This window comes from Hypanus sabinus, chromosome 12 (genome assembly GCF_030144855.1).
Source record: "Hypanus sabinus isolate sHypSab1 chromosome 12, sHypSab1.hap1, whole genome shotgun sequence".
Classification (NCBI taxonomy): Eukaryota; Metazoa; Chordata; class Chondrichthyes; order Myliobatiformes; family Dasyatidae; genus Hypanus; species Hypanus sabinus.
The window spans coordinates 13,133,413-13,158,632 of record NC_082717.1 but is presented as its reverse complement, the minus strand read 5'-3'; the positions used below and the strand labels follow the sequence as shown (position 1 = coordinate 13,158,632).

At 44.7% G+C, this 25,220-nt stretch overlaps 1 protein-coding gene across 2 annotated transcripts in view; it reads left to right on the top strand.

The window, feature by feature from the left end:
* The window catches only part of LOC132402641 (histone H2B 1/2-like), a 164,152-nt gene extending 140,588 nt beyond the window's left edge, over positions 1-23,564 (top strand). For both annotated transcript variants that reach the window (XR_009515023.1, XR_009515022.1), the window contains 3 exons: positions 20,126-20,285; positions 20,416-20,562; positions 21,122-23,564. The gene's annotated coding sequence lies outside the window, so the exon portion shown is untranslated. The remainder of the gene's footprint in view (positions 1-20,125; positions 20,286-20,415; positions 20,563-21,121) is intronic.
* Positions 23,565-25,220: the final 1,656 nt, after the last annotated feature.

Here is a 25,220-nt window from a genome sequence, read left to right as displayed (position 1 = left end):
GGGGGGGGGGCAGAGGCCGAGGGGTTTACAGTAATGGAAATGTGGAGGGTTCAGAGAGGGTAACAGAGACGGATAGTGTCTATGTGCCGGAGGGATGGGGGGAGGTTACAGAGACAGGGAGAGGTGCAGGGGCTGAAGGGTGTTACAGAGACAGGAGTCGTGCAGTGTCCAGGGAGTTTTACAGAAACAGGGAGGAGTGCAAGGGCTGGAGTGGGGTAACGGGGAATGGCAAGTGTGCAGGGGCCAGTGGGGGTTACAGAGACGATGAGCAGTACAGGTGGTACAGGGCATTACGGAGGCAGGGTACTGTAGGGAACAGAGAGGGTTTGCTGGCTGGGGTCAATAGGCTGGAGGGTGTTACATAATGTGTGAATGTCTAAAACTGAAGGATATGCATGTAACGTGAGAGTGGTCTGTTCAAACAAGATGTGCGGGGCCAAACAATAGAGACATTCAGACAGGCAGGAAATGGAGGAACCTACACGAGAGGATTCGGCATTGTGTTCAGCACAGATAGTGCAGGCTGACGAGCTCGTACTGTGTGGTGAGGTTTTCAATGTTGTAATCAATCTAATTTCCAGATTATATAAACCCAACTTCTGACACAGAATTGGCTGTTCTGTTTCATTCGCACTGCTGGTCCTGGTGCCGGGAGAGAGGGAGAGGATTTGCCCACTGCATCATCGCAGCTTAAAAGTCTCCCTATTACAGCTGGGGGTTACGCAAAGAATTTTCTTCACTGAAGCTGCTCCAGCTTATGTCAGTCGCTAATGACCTCTGCAGAGTGGGGAGGCAGAGGGGATTTTGGGTCAGACATACCAGCTGAAACACAGGCTCCCTAGGAGAGAGGGTGTCTGGGAGACAAGAACAATGAGTGGTAAACACAAAGTACACCGCAGACGCTGTGGTCAAATCAAGACGTACAAAAAAACTAGATGAACTCAGCAGGTCGGGCAGCATCCGTTGAAAGGAGCAGTCAATGTTTCGGGCTGAGACCCTTCGTCAGAACAATGAGTGTGTGTGTGTTTGAGAAAGGGTTACGTACACTGTGTCTGTGTTTCCACCTGACCAGCACAAATGTAAAAATAGATACCGCTCTGTAGTTGGAATGTTTGGATTTTTAATGCTGGAATTGTTATTCTGTCTGCGAATCCAACTAAACCTACAGTCACCGTTGTCTGGAAAGGTCAGGAGATGAGGTGGGAGTAGTTCTCACACACTCCTGGGATCAGACACAAAGGAATCCCCTTCTGCACCATCCCATCACACACTCAGACTCAGTGTGAAGCTTCCTCTGCACCGTCCTACCACACACAGTGAAACTCCATTCATTCACCACCATCCCATCACACAGTCCCGGGGTCAGACGCAGAGTACAGCTCCCTCCAAGTCGTCCCATCGTACACTCAGATGCAGAGTGATGCCCCCTCCACACTGAAAGGGATAATGTGCAGGCAGTAGCTGGCAAGGGATTAAGAGGGAGGGTGTGGGAGAAAAACGTTAGAGACCTGGCAGACTTTTGGCAGTGGAGAGACTGGCTGAATGCACACTCGCTCCATTCTGTGCAGCCCGGTCTAGTCTAGGCGTAGCCTAAGTTCCTTGTCTCCTGGAGTAGGATAAAGGGCTAATCTGTGGTGCTGAGTTCACAATGCCCCCCCCCCCCCGTAAACCACTACCTGGGTAACTCTCAGCCAGATGGTCCACAATCACAATGTAGTGTACAGCACAGAAACAGGCCCTAGTCTGTCCAGTCCCATTGGCCTGCACCTGGACCATACCCTCTCGACCATGTACCCATCCAAATTTTTCTTGAATGTTGAAATCAAACCTGAATCCACCACTTCTGCTGGCAGTTTGTTCCACACTCTCACCACTCCTTGAATGAAGAAGTTCTTCTTAAGCAGTTCGTCTTTCACCCTTAACCTATAACCTCTAGTTCTGGCCTTGTCCAATCTCAGTTGAAAAAGCCTGCTTGCATTTACCCTATCCATGCCCCTCATAATTTTGTATACCTCTTTCAAATCTCCCCTCATTCTCCTACACTCTAGGGAATGAAGTCCTAGCCTATTCAGCCTTTCCCTATAACTCAGATCCTCAAATCCTGGCAACACTTGTAAATTTCCTCTGCGCTTTTCAATCTTATTGACATCTTTCCTGTAGACAGGTGACCAGAACTGTGCAGAACTCCAAACTAGGCCTCACCAACATTGTACACAACTTCAACATAACATCCCAATTCTTCTACTCAATACTTTAAAATGTGCCAAATGCTGTCTTTATGACCCTAACTACCTGTGATGCCACTTTCAAGGAATTATGAATCTGTATTCCCAGGTCCCTCTGTTCTCCCCACTCCTTGGTTCCCAATTGCTCTCTATGTAAGTTCTACTCTGATTGGTTCTACCAAAGTGAAACACCACACACTTTTCTTCATTAAATTCCATCTGCCATTTTTCAAGCTAGTCCAGATCCCTCTGCAAGCCATGATAGCCTTCCTCATTGTCCACTACACCCAATTTTCATGTCATCAGCTAATTTTGCTGATCTGGCTTACTACATTATCACCCAGATTGTTGATAGAGATGACAACAATGAGTCCTGTGGCACTCCACTAGTCACAGGGCTTCAGTCAGAGAGTGACAGTGGTAATGTAAGCTGCTGCAGGCCTGCTGCCCTTGTCTGGCAGCACGACAGACAACATGGAAGCTGTGTAGCCTCAGTTGTAGTGAGGACTAGGCCTCAAGGTGTGGGCTTGCCTGCTGCAGCAGACCAGGTGAGGAGACGCTGGAGGCGGTGGAGCGTGGTATCTACATTCAGTGGGAGGGGCTGTCCTCTCCTGTTGGTGCTGCCCTCTTGTGCTCGAGCAGTGTAATGACAGGCTGGATTGCATGCATCTGTGCACTGCCTGGAGACTGTACCATCAATTGCCGGACATATTGATGACAACCTTGCATTATATAAATATTTTCTTTTCATGTAAATGTTTCTTTGCTTGCTACTTTGAATGTGCTATTCTATTTGTGTTTGCACCTTGGTCCCAGAGAAATGATGTCTCATTTGTGGTATTGTAGCGGTGTGCTACAAGCAGCGCTAAAATTACGACACGGAGTCGGTAACTGCAGTCGAAGGAAAAAACTTTATTCGAAAACTTCAGCCTCACTTTTAAGCCTCTGTCAACCGGCCCCCCATGGCGAAGAGGCTCCAAAGCTCTGTGCTCGCAAACCCCCGTAGGCTATCTAATTGTGAGTCGGTTCGCATACGCTAGGAAATGAGCCGCCACAGTATCTATTACGATTGAATGATAATTAAACTTGATTTGGTTTTGATTTTTGATTTGATTGATAAGGCAACTGTAGTGGACAAGGGAAGTCAGAGGCAGCATGAAAACAAAAGAGAAGGCGTGTAATATAGCAAAAATTAGTGGGAAGTCAAAAGATTGGGAAGCTTTTAAATACCAACAGAAGGCAACTAGGAAAGATATAAAGATAAAAACATGAAGATAAGCTAGCCAGATATAAAAGAGGATTCCAAAAGCTTTTCAGATGTATAAACAGTGAAAAAGAGGTGAGAGTGGATATCGGACCATTGGAAAATGATGCTGGAGAGGTAGTAATGGAGAACAAAGAAACAGTGGACAAACTTAACAAGTATTTTGCATCAGTCTTCACTATGGAAGACACTAGCAATATGCCAGAATTCTGAGAGTCAGGAGGTAGAAGTGAGGGTAGTTGCTATTATGCAGAGGGATTTGGACCAGTTGGAGGAATGGGCTGTAAAATGGCAGATGGAGTTTAATGCGGACAAGTGTGAGTTATTGCACTTTGGAAGGTCAAACCAAGGTAGAACATACAAGGTAAGTGGTAGGACCACTGAGGAATGCAGTAGAACGGAGGAATCTGGGAGTACAGGTACATAAAAGGTAGCATACACCATCAAGGATCCCCATCACCCAGGACATGCCCTCTTCTCATTGCTACCCTCAGGGAGGAGGTACAAGAGCCTGAAGGCACACAGTCATTTTGCATTACTTATTTAATTTAACTTTATATAAATACTTACAGCAATTCAGTTTTTATTATGTATTGCAGTGTATTGCTACTGCATAACAGATTTCATGACATATGCCAGTGATATTAAACCTGATTCTGAGTGGTTTGTACTGAGATCCTTGGTATCAGAATCTGAGAGACCAATATTGCACAACCATTGCCCCTGTATTCTGCTTTCCAGATCCATGGACACCAGCTTCACTCCTGAGTCTCCCAATTTATTAATACCCAGGCCTAGCTCGGTCAGTGAAGAGTTTGTGTTTAGATCCTTGGCACCAGAGTCTGTGAGACCATTATACCCCAGCTTGAGTCTCTGTGGCATGTACAGTCTGGGTTTCTCTGAGCCATTACAACAGTTTCACTCTTGAATGTTTCAGGGTGTTGTCCCCCAGTTGCAACTCTTGGGCCTTGTGCAGCCAGGGTACCAGCCACTGGAGTCCTTTGCACTCAATATAGCAGCTCTCCAAGTCGAAGTGCTTTATTGTATCGTAGAGCTCAATGACATGAGGCAGGACTGTGCATTGTACCAAGGTCAGCCCTAATGCCTAGAATGTACTTCCACAGATTCCAGTGCTGCCTGAGCCAGTCTGCAATACTGAGACTCAGAAAGGTAGTGCAATGTGTTCAGGAGCTGCCTTTTACCAGTTTCACTCACTGTAGCATTAAACCACCTTCTTCACCCAGTCAATTACTTGGCAGATTGACGAGGGAATGGACCCAGACACTTTTCCAGACCCTGGAAAAGACAGACCAGCAACAAGGTGGAGATCTACCTCAAAATTGTTCATCTATCATGGTGTGGGCTTCAGTGAGGAGTTTCATAATATGCATGCGATGCGGAGTCAGGAATTGTGCGATAAATTGACATTTGTCCATCTGGAATGATCCTTAAATTCCTCTTCTGAAGCAAATGTGCAATTGCCCTTTATGAGTAACACAAATGCTGTAGGAACTGAGCAGGTCAGGCAACATCTACGGAGAGGAATGAACAGTCGACATTTCAGGCTGAGGTCCTTTCTCAGGACCTTTCATCTTGTATCTTTCATTTTTTATAAACTATAATTTCTGTTGTTACGGTACATCTCCGGCAACAATGAATATAGAATTGAGACGGGTTTTTTTTTATAACAAACATTTATTTAACTCTGCTCAACAAAAAGGAAAAGTAAACAAATGACTAACTTAACCGGAAGGTAACTGCTATACAGCAACTCGAGCAGTTCTTAAAGCGATAAATGTGAACACAGTTCTTAAAGTGGTAAATGCAAAAGTCCAGATGATTTATACAGTCAATTAGGAGAGACTTTCCTGAAGTAACGAATTCCTCGATGTGACGTTTCTGCTAATCCCAGCTGAAATATGCCTTGCCCGAAAGATGATAACTGACCTTTTCCTTGGTGAATAACACTGCCCCAACCCTTTCTGCTCTTACAGGCAGGGGTTATCTTGGATGCGGGTTACTATTTCCTGAATGAAGATCCAATAAGGTTGATCCTGTATTAAACCACCGAAGACACAAACTTTACTGGATCCTTTGGGTTTCCGTACTTCAGTAAATGCTTCACTCTCCAACTGAATTGCAAAGGTAGATCAAGCCAAAACTGGCAACATTTGGCAAAACTGCTGGCAATAACCTTTGAGACTTAAGATAAAGTAAAACAAAACTGCGTCATGAGATGAATACGCAGCATAATGGAGTAACTGACAAATTAAACAACGAACTAACCTGCGTCACAGCAGGACTTTCCCGTTTTATACCTGTTGGAACAGGTCATCACATGACCTCACGCTGGCAGGAAAATTGCACCATGTGACCTCACACTGGCAGGAAATTACATCACCCCCAGCATCACAAGACCATTACATCATGCTCACCAGATACTCAATTATATCATGGTAATAAGACAGTCACAAGATACCCAAGGGGTATGTAACACTGTGCTTTTTCATGGATTCTGGAAATTGAGAAGCTAAATAAATTCTATTATAAAACTGTCACTGTATGAAATGAGTTTGTGTGCTCTCTCCACAAGTATGTTTCTTTCCTCCAGGTGCTCCGGTTTACTCCCACCACTTTCCAAAGACATATGGATTAGTAGGTTATTTGATCATGGCCATTGGGGTGGCAGGGTAGCATTGTGGTCAGCTCAAGGCTTTACAGTTCCAATGACCCGAGTTCAATTCCTGCTGCTGCCTGTAAGGAGCCTACACATTCTCTCCATGATCATGTGGGTTTCCTCTGGATGCTCTTGTTTCCTCCCACTATCCAAAGACCAAGCTGTTGGTAGGTTAATTGTTTATTCTAAATCGTCCTGTGATTACGCTAGCGTTAAATCGGAGCATTGCCGGAAGGGCCTATTCTGTGTTTATCTCAATAAACTAAATAAACATGGGTGTAACTGGGACTAGGTTGAAATTTACGGGGATTCGTTTGGCAGGAAGGGTCAACATTTGTGTTATGTCTGAATAAAATTAGAATACTGTAAGTGAAGCGGGAGGATAAATGATTGTGTTGCATGTGCAGTATGATTTCCTCATTAGTTTGATGTCCACATACATGTGAATTAGTCATCATTGAAATATAAGAACAATGAGAATAGTCATTGTCTCTCTGTGTACTTAACACCCTCATTGTAGAAGTTACAGGTTGTATTGGTTTGTTCATAGAACTAAAAGAAGTAGGGTGAGGGGAGAAGAACACAAGTTGGCTATAAATACATGATTAAAAGTTGAAGGGGGATGATAGGTAGGTGTGGGATGGAGAATGAATGAGTACGATGTGAGAAGCTAGGAAGCGATAGGTGGAAGAGACTATGGGCTGAAAAGAGTAGGAAAATCTGGTGGTTGAGCATCTTCACTTCATCCGCCACAACTGTCGGGGTCTCCTGGTGGACACTTGCCATTGCCACAACTTGCCTGTCCATGGCCTCCTCTACTGCCACAATAAGGCTAGATGCATGTTGGAGGAGCACCTCTCAAATTCTGAAACGCAAGAAAATCAGCAGATGCTGGAAATCCAAAGAAAAACACACAAAATACTGGAGGAACTCAGCAGGCCAGGCAGCATAAATGGAAAAGAGTAAACAGTCGACGTTTTGGTCCGAGACACTTCTCAACTTCCAGTAACACTCCCTTCTATTTTACTTTTTCTTCCACATTCCCAACCCTTCTTTTTCATTATTGTGGTGGCTCTCTCACCTCTTCTCCTGCCTATCACCTCCTGCTGGTTCCCCACTCCTTCTTTCAATTCCATAATCTACTATCCTCTCATTAGGTTTTTTCTACCTATTAGCTCTCAGCTTCTCCTAGCTATTGCCTTTGTCCAAGGATGAACAATCACGCAGAGCTTTGTTCCTGAAGACTACCTTGTTAAGTGTGTTGGTGTTTCTTTTTTAAACCATAAGACCACAAGATATAGGAGCAGGATTAGGCCATTTGGCCCATCGAGTCTGCTCCACCATTTCATCATGGCTGATCCAATTTTTCCTCTCTGTCCCAATCTCCTCTCTTCTCCCTGTAACTGTTCATGCCCAGACCAATCAAGAATCTATCACCCTCTACCTTAAATGTACATAAATAGTTGGCCTCCACAGTTGCCTGTGGCAAAGAAGTCCACAGATTCACCACTCTCTGGCTAAAGAAATTCCTCTTCATTTCCATTCTAAAAGGATGGTGCTCTATTCTGAGCTTGTGTCCTCTAGTCTTTAACTCTCCCACCACAGGAAACATCCTCTCCACATCTACTTTATCAAGGTCTTTCACCATTCAATAAGTTTCAATGAGGTCACCCTTCATTCTGCTGAATTCTAGTGAATACAGGCCCAGAGTAATCAGACACTCTCCATATCTCAAGCCATTTAATCCTGGAATCATTTCCATGAACCTTCTCCAGTTTCAATACATCCTTTCTAAGATAAAGGGCCCAAAACAGCTCACAATACTCCAAGTGAGGCCTCACCGGTGCATTCTAAAGTTTCAACATTATATCCTTGCATTACATCCTAGACAACACAAACACCTATGTCAGGATACTGTTCATTAACTATAGCTCAGCATTTAATACCATCATTCCCACTATCCTGATTGAGAAATTTCAGAACCTGGGCCTCTGTACCTCACTCTGCAATTGGATCCTCGACTTCCTAACCAGAAGACCACAGTCTGTGCAGATTGGTGGTACCATCTCCTCCTTGCTGACGATCAACACTGGTGCACCTCAGGGGTGTGTGCTTAGCCTATTGCATCTATATACACATGACTGTGTGGCTAGGCATACCTCAAACACCATCTATAAATTTGCTGACAATACAATAATTGTTGGTAGAATCTCAGAGAGTGATGAGAGGGCATACAGGAGTGAGATATGCCAACTAGAGGAGTGGTGCCACAGCAACAACCTGACACTCAACGTCAGTAAGACGAAAGAGCTGATTGTGGACTTCAGGAAGGGCAAGACGAAGGAACACATACCAATCCTCATAGAGGGATCAGAAGTGGAGAGAGTGAGCAGTTTCAAGTTCTTGGGTGTCAAGATCTCTGAGGATCTAACCTGGTCCCAACATATCGACGTAGTTATAAAGATGGCAAGACAATGGCTGCACTTCATTAGGAGTTTGAAGAGATCTGGCATATCAACAAATATACTTAAAAACTTCTATAGATGTACCATGAAGAGCATTCTGACAGGCTGCATCACTGTCTGGTATAGTGGAGGTGGGGGAAGGGGGCTACTGCACAGGACAGAAAGAAGCTGCAGAGGGTTGTAAATTTAGTCAGCTCCATCTTGGGTACTAGCCTACAAAGTACCCAGGACATCTTCAAGGGGCGGTGTCTCAGAAAGGCAGCATCCATTAATAAGGACCTCCAGCACCCAGGGAATGTATTTTTCTCACTGTTACCATCAAGTAGGAGGTACAGAAGCCCAAAGACACACACTCAGTGAGTCAGGAACAGCCTCTTCCCCTCTGCCATCCGATTCCTAAATGGATGGACACTACCTCACTCTGCTTCAATATAGCAACAGACAACACGCTGGAGGACCTCAGCAGATAATATAGCATCTACAGTCGATGTCTTGGGCCGAGAACCTTCGCCTGGATTGAAAGGTAGAGAGGAGATGGTCAGTGTAAAGAGCTGGAGGATGGAAGCAGATCAAGAGATAAGAAATCATAGGCAGATCCAGGTGAGGAGGGGAGAGTAGGAATAGTGACTGAAGATGAGAGGTAATAGTGAGAGGCTACAAGAGCTGAAGATGATGGAATCTGATCAGAGGGAGGAGCATGGAACCAAATAAGGCTTTGCTTGATCCACAGGGTTCCTCAAGGCCCCAGCAATCTCAACTCTTTCCTTCCTTGGTATCCCAGGATAAATCACATCAGGACCTAGGGTCTAATCCACGTTAATATTTCAACATCTCCTCTTTGTGATGAACATGCCATATATTATCAAGCTACCTCTCCATGACCTGCTTAGTAAATACAGATACAAAGTACTCATTAAAGACCTTGCCCACTTAGACCACAAAGAGCACATTTAGGCCATTCAGTCCATTGAGTCTGCTCTGCCACTCCATCAAGGCTGATTTATTATCCTGTCAACTCTATTCTCCTACCTTTCCCCCTGACATTTGACACCCTGACCAATGAAGAACTAATTAACCTCCACCTTAAATATATTGCATGGCCTGGCCTCCACAGCCTCCTGTGGCAACGAATTCCACAGATTCACCACCCTCTGGCTAAAGAAATTCCTCCTCATCTCTGTTCTAAGTAAGCATCCCTCTTATCTGAGTCTGTGCCCTCTCATCCTAGAGACTCACACCCTGTCGGAAACATCTCCTGCACATCCCCTCGATCTAGGCCTTTCAATGTTTAATAGGTTTCAGTGAAATCTCCCTTTATTCTCCTAAACTTCCAGCAAGATGGCGCCAGTAACCAATAGGGATATCTTATAAATAGCTTACAAAACTACAGGGTATTCTTTTTCTGAACTGGGATCAATTGCAGCCTGTAACCTCCCTTTGAAGAATGTACTTTTGGGCTGATTGAATGATCTGGCACTTCTGTGGGGATTCGGTGTGGAGTACAGCTATGGCCGTTGCTGAGGTTGTAAGCTGCATTGATTCCTAATGGTAGGATACAAGCCTGTGGTCGGCTCCATTACAGTGTGCCGATTGAAGTGCCAAGCAGGGTAAAAACCAATGGTGGCGAGAGCAGAACGGGTGTTCAGCGCAGTCTGCCTGTGTCTGACCGGTTTCTGACTCGCTCCTGTCACCGGAAGGTATAGGACTCTTGTGTCCAGTGCTGCTAAGTTTGCTCACCTCAACGTCTCATTGCTCGTGGTTCATGGCTGGGGACTCACTTTCAGCCGCGGTTTGATATTTAATGTCCGCAGAGCAGAACACACTTTACTATTTGTGCGATTTGACTGAGGCGCTTCAGTGAGGAACTGGATCTGCAGCTGTGGTCTCAAGCCAAGGACAGTACTGGCTCAGTGGCTGTGACCGTGACCATTGGCCCCTAGAGTGGATTCACTCGCAGTCAGCGGCTTGCAGCCGTGGACTCACTTTTTGGAGTCTCCAGCTTGATTAATGTTTTGTGTGTTACTTGTTTGCTTTTCCTGTTTGCGTGATTGTTCCTTTATTTCTGCATGTCTGATGGTCTTGTTGTATGGGGCTTTCCTTTAAATGGGTTCTACTCTATTTCATTGCTTGCACCTGTCTGCAAGAAGACAAATCTCAAGGTTGCATACTGTGTACATACTTTGATAATTTATGTACTTTGAACTTTCAGTACAGCCCCGGAGTTATCAAATGCTTCTCATACATTAACCCTTTCATTCCCAGAATCATTCTTATGAAGCTTCTCTGGACCTTCTCCAATGCCAGCACAACTTTTCTTAGATAAGGAGTCCAAAACTGCACAGCATACTACAAATGCAGTCTGACCAATGCCTTCTAAAGCCTCAACACTACATCCTTGCTCTTATATTCAAGTCCTTTCAAAATAAATGCTAACATTGCATTTGCCTTCATTACCACTGACTTAACCGTCAAGGAATCCTGCACAGGACTCCCAATTCCCTATGCACCTCAATTTTTTTAATTTTATTCTCATTTAGAAAATAGTCTACATCTTTTTTCCTTCTACCAAAGTACAAGACCATACACTTACTTCACTACACTACATTCCATCTGCCACTTCTTTGCCCATTCTCCCAATCTGTCTAAGTCCCACAGTCTCTCTGCTTCCTCCACACCATCTATGCCTCCACCTATCTTCTCATCATCCACAAACTTGGCCAGAAAGCCATCAATTCCATCATCCAAATTACTGCCCTCAATGGATACAATTAAATATTTTTTATATTTATAATTATATTTTTTTTTGTTTTTTTTCTTTCTTTTTTCTGTTTTTTTATATAATATATTATGAAATATTTAGACTTACCATGTTCATACATATATTTTATGGCTTATGTCTTGGTAAACTCATTTATATTGGAACTATTTTGTATGTTTTTTTCATATGTAATGGAATTTGTATGTTGGTAATTTCTTTATCAATATATCATTTGTATTCTGTCCATATTACTAATAATAATAAAAAGATTTAGAAAGAAAGAAATATTCCTGTTTCAGCCCGATACAGCTAAAAAGTACAGCTCCTTCTAAGGTCAGTACAGTAAACAAAGATGTCTTAATGCGTTTAAACAAACTATCCCTGCTTAAAACCGACAGAAACAACACTAATTGTGGTCAGAAGTGCCCACAGAAGGCAGCTCAGAGGCAGCACAGGTGTAGAAGGGGGTTTGGTTACAAGTGCACTTACAGAAAAGGGGTTTCAAACTCCCAATACTGACTATCTTGCTGGCGAACGTGCAGTCTCTGGTGAATAAAATCGATGATCTCAGAGCCGGGGTGCTGAATCAGAGCGACATTAGGACCACGTGTATCCTTTGTTTCACGGAATCCTGGTTAACCCCTTCCGTACTGGAGCAGCGCTTCAGACTGACGGGTTTACTACACACTGTCAGGATAGATCTATAGATCTAAGGAGAGGTGGACGGGTATGCTTCATGATCAACTTTTCTTGGTGCACGAATGTATCAGTGCTGTGCCAGTTTCTGCTCACCAGACCTGGAATATCTAGCAGTTAAGTGCCGTCCTTTTTAACTACACAGGAGATCTCCAGGGTCATTTTGGTAGCAGTTTACATTCCACTTCAGGCCAATGTCAAGCAGGCTTCAGATGATCTGAGCAATGAGATCAACATGCACGAAACAGCGCACCCTAACGCCTTCACCATTGTTTTGGGAGATTTTAACAAGGCCAGTCTGAAAAAATCACTAAGCAACTACCATCAACAGATCACTTGCAATACCAGTGGAAACACACTGGACCATTGTTATACCACCATCAAGAATGCCTACCATGCTATTCCACCCCCTCACTTCAGGAAGTCTGATCACCTGGCTGTACTTCTACTCCCTGAGTACAGGCAGAGACTGAAGACTGCAGCACCAGCAGTGAGAACCAAGAAAGTATGGACAAGGGAAGCACAGGAGCACCTACAGGACAGCTTTGAATTGGTGGACTGGACTGTATTCAGAGATTCATCTTCAAACCTGGATGAGTCTGCTGCAGTTGTTAATGACTTCATTGTAACCCCCTGGGTTGCCTCAGGCTCGCTCAGCTCGTTCTCGTCTAGGGGGAGCAGCCTTCGGCCCCTCCAAACTGGGTAATCAGCTGGTGTGGATGCTGTGTGATGTCCCCGCCTCGCCCAAAAACAGACAGTACACCATAAGCGATTAAATGAGTACAATTTATAAAGGTTACTATAACTAAGTGATTAATAACGATACAGTATATATGAAGAGAAAAAAATAAAGAAAAGGCGCCAAACTTATCAAAGTCCAAACCACTTCATGCACAACCGTTGGAGCTCAATTACTGAAGTCTTCTGGCCACCATTCGATCCCCTCCGAACTCCTCGACTCGCAGCTCAGGACCCTCCGAAGTCCTCGACTCGCAGCTCAGGACCCTCCGAGTGGTCAACCAAGCACATCTAGCTTCATCCCTCCTCCTCGGAGTACCTCCCGGCCTCGGACCCCCGCTTGGGGTCCGATCCTCGCCCAGCTTACAGCATTGCGTCCTCTCTCTCAACCCCCTCGCGCCGATCTCCACAAAAGCCCGTCAACAAAAGCTTACAGACTCAGAAGAAAGAACATTAATCCCCATTTGGTTTACAAAGGAATACAATTCTCCCAGCACTCTCTTGCAACAAAGAAACATTCCTGCTTTTAACAAAACAAAAGAAGCCCTTTTGATTACATACACAGTAACAAAGAAAAAAGAAGAAATATTCAGAGATTCATCTTCAAACCTGGATGAGTCTGCTGCAGTTGTTAATGACTTCATTAAAACCTGTGTGGATGAGTGTGTGCCCACAAAGACTTACTGTACATTCCCAAACTAAAAGCTGTGGATGAACCAGGAGGTACGCCATCTGCTGAAGGCTAGATCTGTGGCATTCAAGTCTGGAGACCCAAGCCTGTGCCAGAAAACCGGGTATGATATGCAGAGGGCTATTTCAAGGGCGAAGAGACAAATTTGAACAAGGTTGGAGGCGACATCAGATGCACAATAACTCTGGCAGGATTTGCAGGACATTACTTCCTACAAAGCAAAGCCCAATAGTATGAATGGCAGTGATGCTTCTCTACCAGATGAACTCAACATCTTCTATGCACGATTTGAAAAGGAGAACACAACTACAGCTGTGAAAATCCCTGCTGCACCTGATAACCTGATGATCTCCATCTCAGAGGCCGATGTTAGGCTGTCTTTAAAGAAAGTGAACCCTCGCAGGGCAGAAGATCCCCATGGAGTACCTGGTAATGCTCTGAAAACCTGTGCCAAACAGCTAGAGGAAATATTCAAGGACATTTTCAACCTCTCACTGCTACGAGTGGAAGTTCCCACTTGCTTCAAAAAGGTAACAACTGTACCAGTGTCTAAGAAGAATAATCTGAGCTGCCTTAATGACTATCGCCCACTAGCACTCACATCGACAGTGATGAAATGCCTTGAGAGGTTGGTCATGACTAGATTCAGCTCCTGCCTCAGCGAGGACCTGGACCCATTGCAATTTGCCTATCGCCACAATAGGTCAACGGCAGACACAGTCTCAATGGCTCTCCACACTGCTGTAGATCACCTGGACAAGACAAACACCTACATCGGGATGCTGTTCATTGACTATAGCTCAGCATTTAACATCATCATTCCCACAATCCTGATGGAGAAGTTACAGAACCTGGGCCTCTGTACCCACTTCTGCAATTGGATCCTCGACTTCCTAACCAGAAGGTCACAATCTGTGCGAATTGGTGATAACTTACCCTCCTCGCTGATGATCAACATTGACACACCTCAGGGGTGTGTGCGTAGCGCACTGCTCTGCTCTCTATATACACATGACTGTGTGGCTAGGCATAGCTCAAACACCATCTATAAATTTGCTAACAATACAACCATTGTTGGTAGGATCTCAGTTGGTGACGAGAGGACGCACAGGAGTGAGATATGTCAACTAGAGGAGTGCTGCCACAGCAACAACCTGGCAGTAAGACGAAAGAGCTGTTTGTGGACTTCAGGAAGAGTAAGATGAGGGAACACATACAATCCTCACAGAGGGATCAGAAGTGGAGAGAGTGAGCAGTTTCAAGTTCCTGGTTGTCAAGACCTCTGAGGATCTAACCTGGTCCCAACATATCGATGTAGTTATAAAGAAGGCAAGACAGCAGCTTTACTTCATTAGGAGTTTGAAGAGATTTGGCATGTCAATAAATACACTGAAAAACTTCTACAGTTGTACCGTGGAGAGCATTCTGACAGGCTCTATCACTGTCTGGTGTGGAGGGGCTGCTGCAGAAGATTGAAAGAAGCTACTCAGCTCCATCTTGGGTACTAGCCTACAAAGTACCCAGGACATCTTCAGGGAGCGGTGTCTCAGAAAGGCAGCATCCATTATTAAGGACCTCCAGCACCCAGGGCATGCCCTTTTCTCAGTGTTACCATCAGGTAGGAGGTACAGAAGCCTGAAGGCACACACTCAGTGATTCAGGAACAGCTTCTTCTCCTCTGCCATCCGACTCCTAAATGGACATTGAATCTTTGGACATTACCTCACTTTTTTTTAGTATACAGTATTTCTGTTTTTGCATATTTTAAAATCTATTCAATATACATATACTGTAATTGATTTACTTGTTTATTTATTTTTTTATCTTATTTATAATTTTTTTCTCTCTGCTAGACTATGTATTGCATTGAACTGCTGTTGCTAAGTTAACAAATTTCATGTCACATGCTGGTGATACTGATTCTGTGGAACACCACTGGTCACCAGCAGCCAATGAAAAAAGACCCCTTTGTTTCCACTCTTTGCCTCCTGCCAGTAAATCCATCGTCTATCCATACTAGTATCTTTCCAGTAATCCCATGGGCTCCTATTTTGTAAAGCTGTCTCATGTGCAGCACCTTGTCAAAGGCCTTCTGAAAATCCAAGTACACAACTCTCACTGACTCTCCTTTGTGTCTATTCTGCCTGTTATTTCCACAAAGAATTCCAAAAGATATGTCAGGCAAGATTTCCCTTTAAATAATTCACGCTAACTTCAATCAATTTTACCCTTGAAGATGCCCAGGATGCTTGAGAGGCAAGTGCCTATGATGGAGCGGGTTGAGTTCACAACTTTCTGCAGCTTTTCCAGTCCCCTGTAGTGGTGGCCCCTTCCTGCCAGATGCTGTTTACAGTTAGAAAGGTCTCCAAGGCACATCTGAGGAAATTTTTCTGTCAAAGAGTCTTTGGTGACATAACAAATCTCCTCAAACTCCTATGAAATACGGCTGCTGTCCTGCCTTCTTTGTAGCTGCATGGGTATGTTGGGCCCAGGATAGATCCTCAGGGATGATCTCTGAGGATGATGCAGCTGGGCCTGAACAATTAAAATAAAATGGGAGATTCAGAAGTGAAACTGCTGTCTGCGGCTCTGGAGACTAGGGTCTCTCAGGTTCGGGGGCCGAGGATCTCGGTACAAACCGCTCACTGACGGGGCGATCCAACTCCTGCACCGACCGGTGTGTCCCCGCTCTCCGCCGCCCGGAGCGGATCAGACCGTCTGGAGAGAAGTGATGCAGGTCTCAGCCTGTGCGAGGACGGGGAGCAATTTTGGCCGACTTCCCACCCTCCCCTTTAACGCTCGCGCTCCAGGTTCAAGGCCCAATCGGCGCCACGTGACTCCGCCGAGCCCGACTACCCCCTAGTGGGGCCCCGGGGAATTACATAGACAGAAACAGCCCGGCTCGGGCTCGGGCTGGGTCGCAAGTGGGATTGTCTGGGGGGAGAATCATTCTGCTGACCTTGCTGAGGACAGAGCATTAAGCGGTCCGGCCGATGTAATGATGTTAGAGTGACAAACACCCCGAATCTGTAGTATCTCGGGCACTGAGGTGTGATTTTATAACCTGCGGTTCCCCAACGCAGAGTGACGGTGAGAAACGGGACTGGTTCAACTCGTAGTCGCCGGTCAGTTAATCGGGTCACACTGGGAGTAGATTGTAAAAAGCGGATGTCTTTCTCACACATTAGAAGGTTACACCGTGTATGGTTTAAATTGCTATGAATAAATCAATAAGGTTGTGGATACCGTTCCATTTATTAAAAAATCATAAAAGCTCGTAATCGAACTGAGGGTTCTCCACGTGCTGCCAGCGACAAACTGCTGGGAGAACTCTGCGAGTCAGGTAGCATCTGAGGAGGAGAATGGACAGCTGACGAGAGCAGAAGAAAACGATTGGAAAGTGGTGGGAGGAATGGGACCAGCGCCGGCAAGGGATCGGTCGACACATACGAAGAAAGATGTTGGGCGGGCGGAGATAGAGGCACAGACTTTGCGGTGACACGTTGGACTCGAGATCATGGAATCTGAGAACAGAAGGTGGACCATGGGGCCAAATAAGGGAGGTAGAGTGTTGTAGACCACCCACGCAGACTTTTGAGGGGAGATTTGATTAAGGTATACAAAATTATAAGGCTATAAATAAGGTAAATATAAGCAGGCTTTTTCTACAAAGGTTGGGTAAGACTAGAACTAGAGGCTATGGGTTAAGGGTGAAAGGGGAAATGAGGGGGAATTTCTTCACTCAGGGAATGGTGAGAGTGTGGAATGAGCTGCCAGTGCAAATGGTGAAATTGGGATTGATTTGAACATTGAAGAAAACATTGGATAGGTACATGGATGAGAGGGTGTGGAAGGTTATTGTCCAGGTGCAGGTTGATGAGACTAGGCGGATTAATGGTTCACCACGGACTAGATGGTCTGAAGGGCCTGTTTCTGTGTTGTAGAGTTCAAAGACTCCATAAAATGAGGAACTCTTCCAGTAGTTTGTGTTTGGTCTCTCTTGGCAGAGAAAGAGGCTGAGGACAGATGGGGCAGCATTGTAACAGGGAGCTAGTTTAAAATAGCTTGCAATTGGGAGGCACAGATGGCCGTGATGGATGAGGCTCCGGTGCAAGGAGGGGGTCTCCTCGTCTATGTTGGGTCTTAGTGATGTGGAGGGGAGGGATAGAGAGACATGCTACAGATCCTGCCAATGTGGGGTAATGCTGCCCTGTTATAAGACTATAAGACATAGGAGCAGAATTAGGCCATTTGGCACTTCGAGTCCGCTCCACCATTTCATCGTGGCTGATCGACTTTTCCTCTCAGCCCCAACCTCCTGCCTCTCCACTCCCCCCCCCCCCATATCCCTTCATGCCCTGACCAATCAAGAATCTATCAACCTCTGCCTTAAATATACATAAAGACTTGGCCTCCACAGCTGCCTGTGGCAATGAATTCCACAGATTCACCACTTGCTGACTAAAGGTATTCTTCCCCATCTCCATTCTAAAAGGGTGTCCCTCTATTCTGAGGTTGTGTCCTCTGACAAAGGAAGTTAAGGAGCCAAGAAAAGGGCATATAAGGTAGCAAAAGTGAAGACGGAACATCGGGAGCAGTGGGCTAACTGGCTGTGTGTCCAACACTCCTCACAATATTCCAAGTGAGGCTTTTCCAGTGCCTTGTGTAATGCCCTGGTAAAGATTTCTTCTTCTATGTTATGAGGTATTTTATTTTATCAGTTTTCTGTAAGAGCAGACTGTTCTACTAGTAAGAGTGTTTTGGTTTCGGCTAAAGATAAGGAGCCATGTTGTCTGACTTAGGAATGTTGCACCAGCCAAACAGGATTGTGAGATGTAGCGAAGTTTCTAGCCAGCTGGGCAGGAAGAGATTTCTGAAGGGTAGTAGAGTGACTTGGGGTCCTTTTGGCAGGAGCCGTGGAGCAGGGCACAAGGTAAGATGCCGCAGAATGCCATGCTGAAGGGGAGTCCCCGTTACAAGAAGTACTTTGTGCAGATGAATGGCTGCAATGAGGAAGGGCCAGTACCCCTGAGAGAGCCAGTTTGTTCAAGATGGTCTTCGAGGGAAATTCAGACTGTGGCAGGTGCTTTCAGCGGACTGTGGGCCCAGTGCATAAGTAAAGCTATACATCCCTCATGCCTCTGTAATTCCCTGCACTCCACTGTAATACCGATACATCTGACTTCAGCTTCGCCTTCTCAAATTTCAGGCCTTAAGGGTTCTTTTACCTTAAGGTCTCTAATCAAGTCTGGTTCATTATACAATACCCAATCCAGAATAGCTGATTCCCTAGTGGGCTCAAGTATATGCTGCTCTAAGAAGCCAGCTCATAGGCATTCTATAAATTCTCCCTCTTGGGATACAGCATCAACCTGATTTTCCCAATTGAAATCCCTATGCCTATTGTAATGTTGCCCTTTTGATATGAATTTTCTATCTCCCATTGTAATTTGTAGACCACAATGGGAGATATATATATAACTCCCATCAATATCTTTTTACCTTTGCAGTTTCTTAGCTCTACCTACAACTATTCTACACCTTCTGATCCCATGTCACCTCTTTCTAATGATTTGATTTTGTTTTTTACCAATAGCGCAAGCCAACCCCTCTACCTACCTGTCCGTCCTTTGAATACAGTGTGTATCCTTGGATGTTAAGTTCCCAGCTATAATCTTCCAGCCCCAATTCAGTGTTGCCCACAATGTCATACATGCCGATCTGTAACTATGCTGTAAGTTAATCTACCTTTTCGTATGCCACGTGCATTCAAATATAACACCTTCAGTCCTGTATCCATCACCCTTTTCAATTTCGTCCCCCCTTTTACATTGATTGCAATTTTGCCTGGTCATCTCAGCTTTTCCTTGCTAGCACTCTCACTACACTGTGTCCCTGTAAACCAACTGCCCAATCCTTGGCCCTGTTGCTCCGGTTCCCACCCCTGCCAGAGTAGACAGTGTTACAGTGCCTGTACACTGGAATTGTTTGAGGAAGGTGTATGCAATGCTGCGGTGCTCATACACTGGAATTGTTTAGGGAAAATTGGATGCCTCAATTTCCTTTTCTTGCAGATGTGCTGGTATTCTGACTTAACCTAATTAGCATACTCCCAGAGCTTTTTTCCCATTTTGCAGCCTATAAAGACTCCCTTATCAATAGATTGGGAGTACTCCATTTCTTCCCAATTGTTCAGTAACTTTCTGCCCTTCAACTTTTTGTGATAATGTAAATATACCATTTGAAAATCTGAGTTTGGCATCATCAAATCATGGTGTATCAGGAACTTGGGTGTGCCATCCCTAATTTCTCATCATTAATTTTTATTGGGTGTCAATATTCTCATGATATGCAACTGTATTTCTGGTGAATCTCTGCATTGGTAACTCATGTCTGTGTCACATTCATGTGCCCATCTAAATGTCTTTTCAAAGTCTCTATAGAACATAGAACAACACAACCCAGGAAACCGCCCTTCAGCCAAACCAATTAGATTAATAATCAGATAGTTAATTAAACTAATCTCTTCTGCATACACAATGTCCATATTTCTTCACATTCAATGATTGGTATGTACATGCTAACTCCAATTATCTGCTTGTTGTTCATAGGACGTTAGCTGTTAATGGTTTCCAGCATTTGCCTCCTGATGAGAACGGGGAGCTTGGACCATCCTGCCTCCTGAGTGACGAAGTGAAGAGTTTAGTGTGAGATGGAGGGAGTAGGAGCATAAGTGTGAGTTGGTGATGGAACAACCCCAGAAGCAAATAGGTAAGACAGGTAAACATGGTCATAACACAAACATCAATAAATCTGCAAAAAAATGGAAGATCCAAGAAAGGTGGATTAGAGGATGGAATATTCTCTTTATTGTTAGATTTCCACTCTTGTGATTCTGCAGGGAAGACACATGGTCATATATTCCCCATGACAGTAACCGTGAGGAAGAGGAGGAAGAAGAAAAGGAAAATGAACGTCCTACAGCAACATTTGAAATATTCCTGACGAAAGCCTGCTAGATCAGCTTTACAACACCTACATTCAGAAGGTGAGCCTGGAGTCAATGCAGATCTGTGAATTTGTGGAAAGTTTTGTGAACAATCCTTTAAAAGCCTGCACGAGTCAAATCCTGAGCTGATCTTTGAGCACTGTGTGAGCATTGTAAGTCAGTTTGAAAGTTGGATTGAAGATGCCATCTGCCAATGATATTTAGGCTTCAAGTGTTTTGCTGTAAACCAGAGATCTGTTGCATCCCATCTGATAAAGGAAGTTGTGACAGGATTCTCATGGTCACCCCAAACAGTGCTGAGTTGGCCTGCCAACGTTATATCCTAGAAACTGAAGGAGATGTTCTTTGCTTTATTCGGAGTAAGAGATTGGAATCTGATGGCGATTGCCCAGCTTCCATCATGTGTACTGATGGGTATCTAGATCATAAGAAAGTTGTGAAATTGTTCAGGCTTGCATTATTCAAATAGTGGGACAAAATTTGTCATAAATATAATTTTTGAAGCTACCTGCCGCAATTTTAGTGGTTGATGTTGTTCAAAGGTTCAAAAGGTTCATTTATTATCAAAGTATGTAACTCTGAGATTCTTCTTCACCAGATAGCCATGGAACCAAGAAGAAACAAAAGAATGGCAACATGATCATCAACAACCCCCCCCCCCCAAAAACCTGTCCCCCGAGCAAAATGCAACATTGGACCCCTAAAGCACAGGATATAAAAAATACTGAAAAGAGTTCATAGACCATAGTCCAAATCCACATCCATTTCCAAATCCAAGATGCAGAAAAGCCTCGGTAACATCCTTTGGGCAGTGTGGCAGAACACACAGGCTCCCCTCTCCGGCAGCAGAGCGATCCCACCAGTGATCAGAAGGTAGGCAGTTGGTGCTCACCTTGATATTTCAATCTCCCTCATCTCTTTAATCGGTGAGCAAGGGAAGCTTTAATTTATGAAATGGAGTTAAGCATCAGCTCACGCCCCGTCTCATAGCCTCCTTACCCCGAGCTTCGCGCTCGCTGCCTCCCCTTGGAGACAACAAAGTGCTGGATCACCAAAATGATCTTCAAACTGCAAATCACAGACTCCAACAGTTCCGGAAACACATTCAAGATGAAAAGCAGACATAAGCAACGTAAAAGAAGTGAAATAAATAGTTTTGTGCTCCATCCAGAAGACGTTGACCGTGGGAGCATTGTATGCAGGTCCACTATCAGTCAGAACAAACTATTTGCATAAAAGTCTTCCCTGCTGTGAAGCTGAAGGATTGTGATGTCTATATTCTACCTAGTTTTTCAGATTACTGCAAGAATGTTTAGATTTTCAGATTACTCCAAGTAGGTAGATATTTACTACCTATTGGGATAGTTCCCCTGCTGTCTCTTGAGTTCAGGTTTCTGAAAACCATGGTCAAAAATGTCTGCAAGAGCAGCTGTTACCTCTTGTGCCTTAAAATATTGATCTTTCCGTCTGAAATTCTGCACATTTCTTCAGATCAGCGGTATGTTTAGTTTAAGGCTGTCTGCAGGCATCAGCCATGTTTAAAATGGAAAGAATCTGACCTGGAACGTAGCCTTAGAGATGTTTTGCAATATTTCAGAAAATGCTTGAATGAGAAATGACTCCACCAATTTATGATTGGAAATCAAACTTTTCCTAGCAAGTTTGGAGTTCCAGAAACGCTTCTCCAAGCAGAACCAATCGACCTCTTCCGGCCGTTTGCAATAGTACATGACTCTTACTGTCAGGCAGCTCTGGCATACCAGAAAGTATTAAGTAAGGGACATGAGTCCTTTAATGAAGGAATATATTAAAAATAATACAGGTAGCTGATAACTTTGCCTTTCCTCCCAGGTTGGGAGCAGAATTATTTAAGATTTGTAAATAATTAGTTCTGCTAAGAGTATAATCTTTTCTCTAGCCAAAATAAATTTTATTTGTTATATAAAGTATTTACAAAATTAAAACAGCGGAAGGCCTTTTCAGTCTTATGTTTGTGGACAATGTTTTTCACATCACACTGTTCCCATTTATATGGCTCCCTGGGGTCGTGCACTACCACCATATCTGCGGAGTTCCTTCACCTAACCCTGCTCTCTCTGTCCAGCAGTGGAAGAACCTTACACTGTGGCCCCTCACCACTGAGCCCTTGCAGTGACTACTCCAAGCTTCAGTGCGTCCCTCCTACAACCCGGAATGTGCCAGTCAGCAGTGTTTCTCCATGGACGTCCCGACGTCTTGAGAGACCGCCAAGTTTCAGGCACACCAAAACTGAGTTAATGATCTCCTAGCAGCACTTGACGCCCATCGGTCTCTGCGATGTAGATTGTCTGCTCAGGGAACCACCCCGCAGTATCTGTGGGACGTTCCCTGCTGATCCCTGCCTGATGGCCTTGCGGATAAAGGTGGTGTTCTGGAGGGCCTTTGCCATGAAGGGGACGTAGCTCAGCAAATGATACCATTGTACCTTCCTCAACTACTTCCTGTGGCAGCTCATTCCATATACTCACCATCCTGTATGTGGAAAACATTGCCCTTCGGGGTCCTATTAAATCTCTCCCCTCTCACCTTAAACTTGTGTCCTCTAGTTCTTATTCCTCAACACTGGGGGGAAAAGACAGCGTATTCACCCTACCCATGTCCCTCATGGTGTTACATACCTCTGTTAGGACCCCTCAGTCTCCTAAACTCAAATGAAAATAATGTCAACCTCCCAAAGTCCCAAAAATAGTGTTGCATGTAGTTCTAGTTGTCTTTTTATAGGAAGTACGTGGAGTGTTTGGAGAGGGTACAGAAGAGATTCACCAGGATGCTGCCTAGTTTAGAGGGCATATATAATCAGAGGCTAGACAAACTTGGGTTGCTTTCTCTGGAGCCGCAGAGGCTGTGGGGAGATCTGATAGAGGTTTATAAGATTATAAGAGGCATGGATAGAGTGGACAGTATCTTTTTCCCCCCAAGGTTAAAATGTCTAATAACAGAGGGTATATGATGGGGAGGGGTACGTTCAAAGCAGATGTGTGGGACAAATTTATTACACAGGGAGTGACAGGGGCTGGAATGCACCGTTGGGTAGAAGAGGCAAATATGATAGAGGTATTTAAAAGGCTCTTAGATAAGAGGTATGTGAGAGGTAGAGAATGTGAGAAAAATGGAAGGGTATGGATATTGTGTAGGAAGAAAGAGATTAGGTTAGTTTAGGCATTTGATCTCTAACTAAAATGGTTCAGCACAACATTATGGGTTGAACGGCCTGTCCTGTGGGGCACTGTTCTCAGAATCCGACTCTGCTATATCACTGATGTCTGTGGTGAAGTTTGCTACTTCGTGGCAATGAGAAGGGGGCATGTCCTGGATGGGGAGGGTCTCTCATGATGGATGCCTCCTTTTTGAAGATGTCCTTGATGGTGGGGAGGCTAGTGCCCATGATGATAATTGATCCAGGGTCCATATATTTAAAAAAATGTAGTGGAAAAAGAGAGCAAAAGGTCAGGCAGCCCTCTATACTGTAAGAAGGATGTTATAAAGCTGGAAAGGGTGCAGAAAAGATTTGCCAGGATGTTACTGGGACTGGAGGGCTTGAGTTCAAAGGGGAGATAGGAAAGGCTGGGACTGTTTCACTCCATTATAAAGTCATGAGGCAAATAGATATGGCAAACGGTCACAGTCTTTTCCCCTTTTCCAGCCAAATGACGTGTTGGAACTCCCTCTCCTAACATCACTGTAGATGGACCCAACCCTCAAGGACTGTAGTAGTTCAAGAAGGCAGCTCACCACCACCTTCACTAGGGCAACTGGGGATAGAATGTAGAGTGTAGAACAGTACAGGCCCTTTGGCCCACAATGTTGTGCTGACATTTTAACCTACGCCAGGATCAATTTAAGCCTTTCCTCCCTTCCATATAGTCTTTCATCATGAGCCTCTTAAATGTCTCCAATACCCTGCATCTATCATCACCCCTGGCATTGTACTCCACGCACCTACCATTCTGTGTAAATAACTTCCCTCTGGCATCAACCCCTCTGTACTCTTCTCCAGGTGCAGTAAAACGTTTCCCCTTTGTGGTAGCCATTGCTGCCCTGTGCTGGCTGTCCACTCCAGGGTGTGGGTTTCCTCTGTTAGTAGAAAATGAAATCAAATCCTTAGAATAAGGTGACATAGGGTTGGAAGATGTAGAATCCTTGTGGGTAGAGTTAAGAAACTGCAAGGATTAAATGACCTTGTTGGAAGTTATATACAGGCCTGTGAACAGGAGCCACGATGTGGGCTACAAATTACAACGGGAGATAGAAAAAGCATGTAATAAGGGCAATGTTATGATAGTCATAGGGGATTTCAATATGCAGGTAGATTCAGAAAATAAGGTTGGTGCTGGACCCAAGAGAGGGAATTTGTAGAATGCCTACAAGATAGCTTTTTGGAGCAGCTTGTGCTTGAACCCACTAGGGGAAAGGCAACTCTGGATTTGGAGTTGTGTGATGAACCAGATTTGATTAGGGAGCTTAAGGTAAAGGAGCCCTTTGGGGACAGTGATGTTGGAGTTCACCCTGCTGTTTGAGAGGGAGAAGATAAAGTCTGATGTATCGATATTGCAGAGGGGTAAAGGGAATTACAGAGGCATGAGAGAGGAGCTGGTCAAAGTTGCCTGGAAGGTGCTATCGGGGATGATGGCAGAACGTCAATGGTTGGAGCTTCTGGG